Here is a 10223-nt window from a genome sequence, read left to right on the forward strand (position 1 = left end):
TTTACACCTCTCTACTCTGCATTGCTCTTCTTTACGCCACTGCATTCTACATCACTGCTCTCTAGGACACTGCACTCTACGCCACACTTCTCTAATCTGCACCAATGAAATCTATGTCGCTCAAGTCTACTCTGCACCATTCTACTCTACGCTACACCACTGAACTCTACACCACTCTACTCTATGACACTGTATTCTACATTGCACCATTACACTCTACGCCACAACACTCGGTGCCACTGTAAGGTACTCTGCAACACTCCACTCCACTCTGCACCACTGCACTCTACGCCACTGCACTCTAGTCCATGCCACTGCCCTTTACACCACTCCACTGTATGCCTCTTCACTCTACTCTGCCCCACTCCACTCTAAGCCACAGCACTCAACATCACTGCTCTTTAGGCCACTGCACTCTGCGCCACTCTACTCTAATCTGCACCACTGCTATTTATGCCACTCCAGTCTATTGTGCACCACTACACTCTATGCCACTTCACTCTACTCCACTCTACTCTGCACCACTCCACTCTATGCAACTCTATTCTGAGCTGCACCACTGAACTCTACACCACTCTACTCTATACCACTGCACTCTACAGCCACTGCACTCTACACCACTCTACTCTATGCCACTGCCCTCTACGCCACTCTACTCTGTACCACTGCACGCAACGCTATTCTACTGTACACCATTCCCCAGAACTATAAGCCAATGCACTCTAAGCCACTCTCCTTTATTCCGCACCACTATACTCTATGCCACTTGACTCTGCCACACTCTACGCCACTCTGCTCTACACCATTCCACTGCACTCTATGCCACTTTACTCTACTCTGTAACACTCTACTGAATGCCACCGCACTCTACTCTACATCAATCAACTCTTTGCCAGTGCAATCCCCACCACTCTACTCTGCATGCCTTCCAAATAGAGAAAGATGCAACATAATTTCTTATACCCCAAATATAATAACCACTGCACTCTATGCTACACTACTCTATGCTGCACCACAGCACTCTACACCACTCTTCTCTACTCTACACCACTCTACTCTGTACCACTGCACTCTGTGGCCACTTCTTTCTATGCCACTCTACTCTACTCTGCACCACTCTACTCTATGCCACTCTTCTCTATGCTAGTCTACTCTACTCTGTACTAGTCTACACCACTCTACTCTGCACCACTGCACACTACACCACTGCACTCTATGACCCTCTGCTTTGTACCACACCACTGCACTCTGACAAGCACTTTACGCTACTCTCCTCTAGTGTGCACCACTCTACTCCATGACACTGCACTCTATGCCAGTCTACTTTACTGTGCTTCAATGTACAACACTCCAATCTATGCCATTCTATAATGCACCAATGCATTCTGCACCTCTCCATTCTACACTACTGCACTCTATGCATTCCACTCTACACCACTGCACTCTATGTCACTCTACTCTACTCTACTCTAGGCCACTGCACCCTAAGCAATGCTACTATACACCACTGCACTGTATGCTACTGCAATCTACTCTGCACCACTCTACTCTATGCCACTGCTCTGTACACCACACTACTCTACACCACTCCACTCTATGCCACTGCACTTTATGGCACTGCTGTCTACCCTGCACTCTATGCCCCTCTACTCTATGCCACTCTACTCTACACTACTGCACTATGCCACTGCACTCTACTCTGCACCACTGCACTCTACTCTGCACCACCTCAATATACGCCACTGCACTCTATATCACTGTACTTAATGCCACTCTACTCTGCACCACTCTACTCTTCGGCACTACTTTTTCTTTATTCATGTAGAATATTCTCAAGGAGAAACTCTTTCCTCTCCTGTTCCATATCCTCACCCCTTCTCCAAATACACCTACTCATGGCTTCTATAGAAGTTAATGTGCATGTGCTTCCAGTGTGAGGAAAGTACTGTAAAATGTTTGAGAATAGCCAGAACGCTCTGACTTCGTGGATGTGTAAGTGTTTGCACAACCTCACTCTATTCATCCCCTGAGAACAATCGTTCGTGTGAAAACTACCGTACATCTAACTAAAGCATAAAATCTGCCATAATACTGGAGTTATCCAAGTAGGATGTAAACCAAAGTTGTACAATATCTATTTTCTCACTTCTAAACCATCAACCCCAGTAAAAAGGATTTGTATTTTGGTAAAAGCAAAACAGAGCAAGCATTTGCAATGCAATAGGTCTCGCCTTTGCGAGAGTTTGAGCTACTGGCATTGTAAATGACAATGCCTTTTATTTTTATGTGTTTTGAAAACCTGCAAGCGGTGCGTAAACACAGGGGGCCCGATTCACAGAACTAACTTAAGACAAAATCCTAAACTTGCTACCATTTTGGTATTCACAGAAGGCACTTACTCATTTTGGTATTCACAGAAGGCACTTACTCATTTCGGTATTCACAGAAGTTAGGAGTCCTAACTTTAGGACTCCTAAATGCCTTCTGTGAATACCGAAATTCTTAAAGTTTGGATTTTTCTCAGTTTATGAGTATTAAAGTTAGGAGTCCTAACTTTACTACTCCTAAACTGAGAAAAATGTAAACTTTAAGACTTTCGGTATTCACAGAAGGCATTTAGGAGTCCTAAAGTTAGGACTCCTAACTTCTGTGAATACCGAAATGAGTAAGTGCCTTCTGTGAATACCAAAATGAGTAAGTGCCTTCTGTGAATACCAAAATGGTAGTAAGTTTAGGATTTTGTCTTAAGTTAGTTCTGTGAATCGGGCCCACACTTTATACTTATAGTCGTTGCTTACGAGAAGCAAGGCTGGCAGTAACTGCGCCTCTTTTACTGCCAGCTTTTAGTACAAAGTGCGTGTTTATGCACCGCTTACAGGTTTTCAAAACACATAAATGACAGGCATTATCATTTACAATGACAATAGCTCAAACTCTCACAGTACATGTCAAATTTAAAAATACTGCTCTGAGCTGATCCAAGATGTGATTGACAATCTCGCTCGCCAATGGTTGAAGGCTCAACGTCAGAGGAAGTCAATGAATGAAGGAGGCTGCCCTCAAGTCACTGTCTACAAAGCACAGCTATTGTCTTTGAGTGTGCATAATGACAGAAGGCCTTGGGTCACCTGTGTAATCTCTCACTTGATAACAATAACGTAACATCATTTGTCACCTCTATTTTGGGTTAAGTGCTCTGGCTTGGGGGGCTGGGTGAGCGATCAGAGGGCCGGAGCACAACTGTACAGCTAAAGTCACAAGTTAGCGAAGAGCTGAACGAACTAGAAAATGAAAGGAAGGCATGTTCTCACAGGCTGTAAGAAAGGGTAAATGAGCTCCCTCACAGAACGAGAGACAGCAGCAACTGTCTGTCATCAGGGCAAGCACGGTACCTAACATGACACTCCTGAATGCACAATGTATGTGAGCACTACAACATGAACAATTGCGTAAAGGTGCAAAATAAAAACAGTGGTTAATATCTTACAAATGAAAGGCTCGCAGAGGTCGAACTTGTCTGCTGGACATCACGTGCTGGTCTTTGCATCACATACACAACTAATGGAGATCTTACAGGTTTGGAACTTCTGACTACAGGTCGCACCGGAATCACAACAGCAAACGACCGAACCCACTGTGACGCAGTGTAGGATTCAAACCCTCGGACCTAGTCACAAAGTGCACTGCAGCTGGCAGGTTAACCACCTGAACTACTTCACCAAAAGGCAATACTCGCTGATGATGCACATTGCAGCAGAGGTTGTCTTACCCACTGAGCTATCTTACAAGTTGAGATGTGCCAATTAAGGTAGCTCAGTCTGTTAACTTACTAGCAGAAATATATTTATTAAGACAGCTCGTGTGTTCATGTACTTTTTACTATGGAAATCTGTAGATAACCAGAAGGTCACATGATGCATTTACGTCAGTACAACCATTCATCCTTCGCAGGCTGATCGCACTAGTAGGAGAGGTTAGAAAGACTAACACTATCTAGTTTGAGGGCTACCTAACAGCATGAGTGTAGCAACGGGGCGTGTGAAAAAAGGAAGTAAACATAAGGCATGTAGGCAGCTAGCTATATACCTATGCATGGTCGGTGGAAATTGGTGCTGGCAATGGGGTTCTCGTGGTTTCTTTTCCCATGGAAGATGCTTGGAGCTGTGTTGGTTCGATTTTAACACACTCCACCACCAAGGTCACCCGATAACTCTCTACACGAGTCCTGGACGATCCTTTTATACAATCACAATGGATGGTTTCAGTTCCTTTTGAGAGAGGGATTGACAGCAAGAAAGTAAGCTGTAAAAGTAGGGAATGTCTCCACAGGGTAAGTGAGTGTGCAGAGAGGAGAGAAAGTCTACTCCTTTATATGGTACTAGGTGCCCTCACACACCCTTGCGAGTGTATAGCATCATCATCGGGCAAGGTTGCTCCTCGTGGGGGTGGCGCTGCAGTCCCTCACGGGCCCTGGTTAGGGGCTCTCTGGCGGAGATCTTTTCAGGAGTTGCCACATTTGTGTCTGAGGGTATGTGGGTAGAGGGTGATAGTGAGTGAAAAATAAAATGAACCGGGGTGCCCTAGTGATTTATTCAGAGGACCCCTCGTTCAGAATAAAATATTCACGGGGATGGAGATGCACGGTAGTGCCAATTTGGAGAGGGGAAACAAGACCAAATAGAATCCCACTTTTCTCAACCCGTGTAGTAAGTGACTCAAGTGATTTATAAACAAAAGTTGGTCGACATGTTTCGCGCTGTAAAGTGGTCCCTAGTGGATCCCAGAGCGCTTCATCAGGACCTATCGAAAAACAGAATAACAGGAATCAGGAAGAGACAACCTATACTCCCGTGTATGTCCTACTTAAGGTTTGTTCGACAAATATTGTCTGCGGACACGTTCTTGTACGTAAGTCCTATACACAGCCCTCCCTGGATAGAAGAAGGGCTCTGTCTGCCGTACTGCGGAGTGAGGTCGAAGTTCTGCCTCACGAACGGGAAAACCTACCCTTACTACCGGTAGTACGGCAGTACGGGTAGGTTTTCCCGTTCGCTCTGGGATCCACTAGGGACCACTTTACAGCGCGAAACATGTCGACCAACTTTTGTTTATAAATCACTTGAGTCACTTACTACACGGGTTGAGAGAAGTGGGATTCTATTTGGTCTTGTTTCCCCTCTCCAAATTGGCACTACCGTGCATCTCCATCCCCGTGAATATTTTATTCTGAACGAGGGGTCCTCTGAATAAATCACTAGGGCACCCCGGTTCATTTTATTTTTCACTCACTATCACCCTCTACCCACATACCCTCAGACACAATTGCGGCAACTCCTGAAAAGATCTCCGCCAGAGAGCCCCTAACCAGGGCCCGTGAGGGACTGCAGCGCCACCCCCACGAGGAGCAACCTTGCCCGATGATGATGCTATACACTCGCAAGGGTGTGTGAGGGCACCTAGTACCATACAAAGGAGTAGACTTTCTCTCCTCTCTGCACACTCACTTACCCTGTGGAGACATTCCCTACTTTTACAGCTTACTTTCTTGCTGTCAATCCCTCTCTCAAAAGGAACTGAAACCATCCATTGTGATTGTGCATTTAACTTAGGAGCATTGGTTCAGGACCTCTTTCTAATTAGCTCCTTGTCCCCCCTCTGTTTTGTGATTTACGATCCTTTTATACGCCATTGTAGTGTTAGTTCACCACAACTGGTTTAAATCAGGGGGCTCATAACTACAAGGACCAGAATGCTCTAGGTTTTTAAACTCACGACTGGAGTAACATGACCTTGGCATGATTAAGTCATATGACTGTCTTCACGATCATTCTTTTCATCTCGCTTAGAATACTGACTACAGACAGCCCCCGCCTCTCCCCGTGTGTCGACCCGCTGGTTTGGTTAGTAAGTCCTCAGCTAGTGTACCTTCAAAGCGAGCTCAGAACGCTGTCCCCAGCGGCAGTTGACCCCGAAGCAGAGGCGAGGCGAATGGTCAGTTTGCGGTTGCCAGGGACTCAGACATCGTGAAAACCGTCAGATGCGTTCCTTTAACTGACTACACGCGGTGGCGGTGTGTTTTACGCGCGTTTCCGGTCGAACTACACAGGATAGGAGCACTTCCTGTCGGAGAACACGGGGGGTCAAGTGCCTGTGCGCGCGCACTTCCTTTCGGGGTTCACGGGGCCAGGGGCTTCCAAGATGTGCATTTACAGAGTAGACCGGGTGAGTCCACTGTGTGCAGCTTGCGACGGAGTACACGGGGTCAAGAGATGTGCACTGTGCGCACTTCTCAGCTGAGCTCTATTTGTTGACGGTTGACGGTTTATGAAAAGGCGTCCGCATTGAATTCTGTGGGATCTCCTTTGTTCCACAATGCATTCGATTACTACTAGAAGGTAGTACTTTTTTTTAAGCATGACCATTTTCTTATAAATATTTGTCTCCAAGTATCTGGAGCCATTTTTAAGTTACAGAAAGCGAAAGGAAAAATACAAAGGTCAACTAAACGAAATCCTTCTGTATCACTTCAAACGCTTCAGAAAAGACCCGCTGTCGGCCGTGAACTAGGAGCACACCCTCCCACGTCACCCCAAACCAAGATGGCGTCGGCCTGTCGAGATGGTCCACTCTAAAAGTGGACAAGGTGGTAACCCCAAAGCCCGGTTTTGAATCACGTGCCAGCTTTTAACATAAACGCTGACGCGAGCCAATTGAAAACAAGGGTGGGGCTTAAAGTTCCTTCCGAAAGTGTATTGATTACAAAAGGCCCTCGCATGGCGTTATGAATCTCCCAAAGAAAATCTAAGGTTTCTGTTTGTGGGATCCTCGTGCAAAGATGAGAGCAGGCCCGCCTTGCTTCAAATGCTTCTGGGTAAGTCAAATGTGTAGAATCACTCAAATCCTACTCAGAGATCAACTGAAACCACTGGCACACAAAATAATTGTAGTCAAGGTCAAAGTCTGTCCAATACCCTATTTCTTGCTAAATATTCTGGGTAAGTCAAATGTGTAGAATCACTCAAATCCTACTCAGAGATCAACTGAAACCACTGGCACACAAAATAATTGTAGTCAAGGTCAAAGTCTGTCCAATACCCTATTTCTTGCTAAATATCCCAAAGATCCCAGCAGGCGGGCTCTGAGAAACAGTTCTTGACTTGGCGCACTTCTGAGGAGTGTATCGGAGCTCATCGCCCAGCAAAAGTACAAAGGGAACATGAGATATTGCTCTGAGCTGAATTGGAAATTTAAGGCTGCAGAGTCATATGAATTGAAGGACCGTGGGCACCATGGACCCGAGACCAGTGAGAGGCAAAAGGCGACTTGCCATCCTGGCAGTGGCCTTCTAGGCAGTGAGCATTGATGGAGTGGAAATTTCAATTATACTTTTAAAGACGAGCAAAAACTGGATATTACACTTTTCGAAAGAAAATTAAATAAATGTGAAAAACTTCACATTATAGAAAATGATGAAAACAAATATGTTTAGTTAGTGCATCGTAAAAGCATGCAGAAAAAGAGTAGATTAAATGATATATCACGTATAATTAACATGGGTTGTGAAGTATGAAAAGAAATTCTGTTTTCTTAACATGTGGTAGACGTGTAAACTTAGTGAATTCTCACGTTATTGAGGTTAACACTAATCAGTTTAAACCTGCAATTACATGATAGAATAGTAAATGAGATTTATGAATTAGCATGATTAAACCTAAATAGTGATAGTTAATTTTATGTAATACTTATATTTTATGATAAGGTGTGCACCAAAATTATGAAAAGTAAAACAAACGTTACACCTTTTTACTTAAAGATGTGTTAGTGAAACATAAGAGAATGTTCTATATGGCTTGTATTAAAGAGTTTTTGCAGAACCGCAGACAAGTTATCCCCCTTGGTCAACACAAGTCAAAAGAAAAAACCCTGCTTTCCGGTGTCCCTCAGGGCTCCATCCTTAGCCCAATGCTCTTCAATGGCTATATGGCTCCACTGATCAGCTTGATATTGTCATTCAACATAGAGACTGTTGTGTTGTTGGTGCCCAGGAACCACGCAGGAAACCAGGTCGGGGTTAATTGATCTTTATTTACTATAGGTGCTCCGCTGCATACTTGCACGTCCGTCCTCGTGCCTTTCGTATCTGGACTCCCCCTCCACTCCCTGACCGGAAGTGGTGTCCAGTTGCCTCCTGCCCTTCTGTCCAGAGCAGGGTCCTAGTGCCCTTCACCCAGTCCACTACATCTCCCCCTTTTGTCACAAAGAAATGAGGAGAGCGAAGAGAGAAAGGAGAGAGAGAGAAAAAGCTGTAGAGATGGTGAGAAAGAAAAAGAGATAGTTCAGAATGAAGAAACAACACGTATGCATTCCTCACTGCATTTCTTCAATAAGTCTCTTCGGCCTTCTGCTCGCTCTTTTCGGACAAGTCTCTTCCTGTAATTCTTCTGCTCGCCCTTCATCCTTGTCCATTCCTTTTCCTTTGTGATCCATCGCTTTGTCTCCTCTGGTCGCAGTGTCTTAGCCGTCTTCATTCAAGGTCTTCAGTCCTTTGAAATGAGAACTGTTCCGTGTTATTCGGTGATGTTCTGACGCAGCCGTAATCATCGGGCCCTTCACCTTTATGATCGTGAGAGGTTTGTTTGAGACTTTTTTTGCTGTCTCTGACGCACTACCACTGCGTCTCCTTCTTTACCGATAATCCTATTCGGTTCCGGAGTAGCGTGCTACTCACTGAAAAGCGCATTGACGCCTCACCCGAGGTAGTAAAAGCTATATAACTGCAATTACAATACATACATCTCTATAGTAGTCCACTTCCTTACCCATTACCTTTTGTGCAGCAGGTGCAGTGGCACCGGAGCCCAGCGCCCTGCGGTGTCCCTTGCCCCCTAGTGAATTCTGTAGTTTACTACCCTAACAGCTGATACAGGGGCCATATTCCTTGTTTGCACCAGGGCCCATAACTTCCGTGCTATGCTAATACCTGAAGTGCTTGGCTTATGTTTTTTGTAGTTTCATATTGCTTGATATCGGCCCATGTGCATTGGAGCGCTTTACATGTGCATAAGTTACATGACACAAGGTCAGATTGATTCATTCTATAGACACAGGGAGATCAAGCGCATTGCCTAGAATCAAAAGTGTGTCAAGCCAACGCTGGGACGCACGTCTGGTTTCCCAGAACTAGTCAACAGTTCCGATTTGACTTTATGACCCAGAAGATGTTTACAAATCTATACTGCAGCCCCATTATTCTGCTGGGAATAATACCGAAGTCCCGCAGGTAAAAACTTCTCCCTCTCTCTATTTTGTGTCTTAAAATGCGTAAGTATTGTATTGGGATTCATCCCTGTGCCCAGAGGGTACATAACCATTGTACCAGACGCACATAACCGCGAAGCATTTAAACTACCAATCACTCCGGCATTTTACAGTGCATTCAAGCCTCAACCGCCGGTGCCTTAACACACAGAGCTAGTACACCGAGTCTCAAAACTGCATCATTCCGTAAAAATGGAGACTCGACATGTGAGCAATTTCCCCAATGAATATACCCCCTCGGAAGACTTATTTTTCCACTGTTATTTTACTAGCATACAAACCTGTATCTCAGACCACACGCGCTTCGGCGACATGTGTTATCAGCAACAAGGTGTGATATCACTAGATATAAAACTGTGACCATAATTGATCTCACGTGATTGCAGTAAGGCTTTCATGTGTCCGGTTTTGTGAAGTGCAATCTGAACTTAGACCGGGCAAATGCCTGAGACTCCTTAGACCTCCTCCCATCTGCCAGCTCACGGTCGTGGGGCATCAATGACCGTGCCTCATGGAATACCAGAAATCTAGAACCCCGTCGATAAAACCCTAATTGTGCCATTCCAGAGTCGGAAAAAGTGACAGAGAGCCCTGACGCGTCTTTCATGATACAGGAGGACACGGTGTGCGCGCGGGAATTGCCTCTTAAAGTCCGGTAAATATCCCCCAGATGCCAGCGAGGCCATGAAGGGATTGTATATCGCACACGTACGGGTGGCGTGGAGCCCTGCCTGTCGGCTGAGTGGGCACGCTGAGGACAACACTGAGCGTTGGCTCGAAAACAGACTAGACCATATGCTTCCTAAATTTTTTTTTTTTTTTGTGCAACTTTTATATAGCGCGAACTCGACCCGAAGGTATTGGAGCGCTGTACATGAGCACCGTATTTACATTACATATTCAGG

General features: G+C 45.3%; 1 long non-coding RNA gene across 2 annotated transcripts in view; it reads right to left on the minus strand.

Moving 5' to 3' along the window:
• LOC146820747 (uncharacterized) overlaps positions 1-6091 on the minus strand; it is a 98833-nt gene extending 92742 nt beyond the window's left edge. For both annotated transcript variants that reach the window (XR_014962611.1, XR_014962610.1), the window contains exon 1: positions 5926-6091. This is a non-coding gene — a long non-coding RNA (uncharacterized LOC146820747). The remainder of the gene's footprint in view (positions 1-5925) is intronic.
• Positions 6092-10223: the final 4132 nt, after the last annotated feature.

The sequence above is a fragment of the Triturus cristatus genome, chromosome 6 (assembly GCF_964204655.1).
Source record: "Triturus cristatus chromosome 6, aTriCri1.1, whole genome shotgun sequence".
Classification (NCBI taxonomy): domain Eukaryota; kingdom Metazoa; phylum Chordata; class Amphibia; order Caudata; family Salamandridae; genus Triturus; species Triturus cristatus.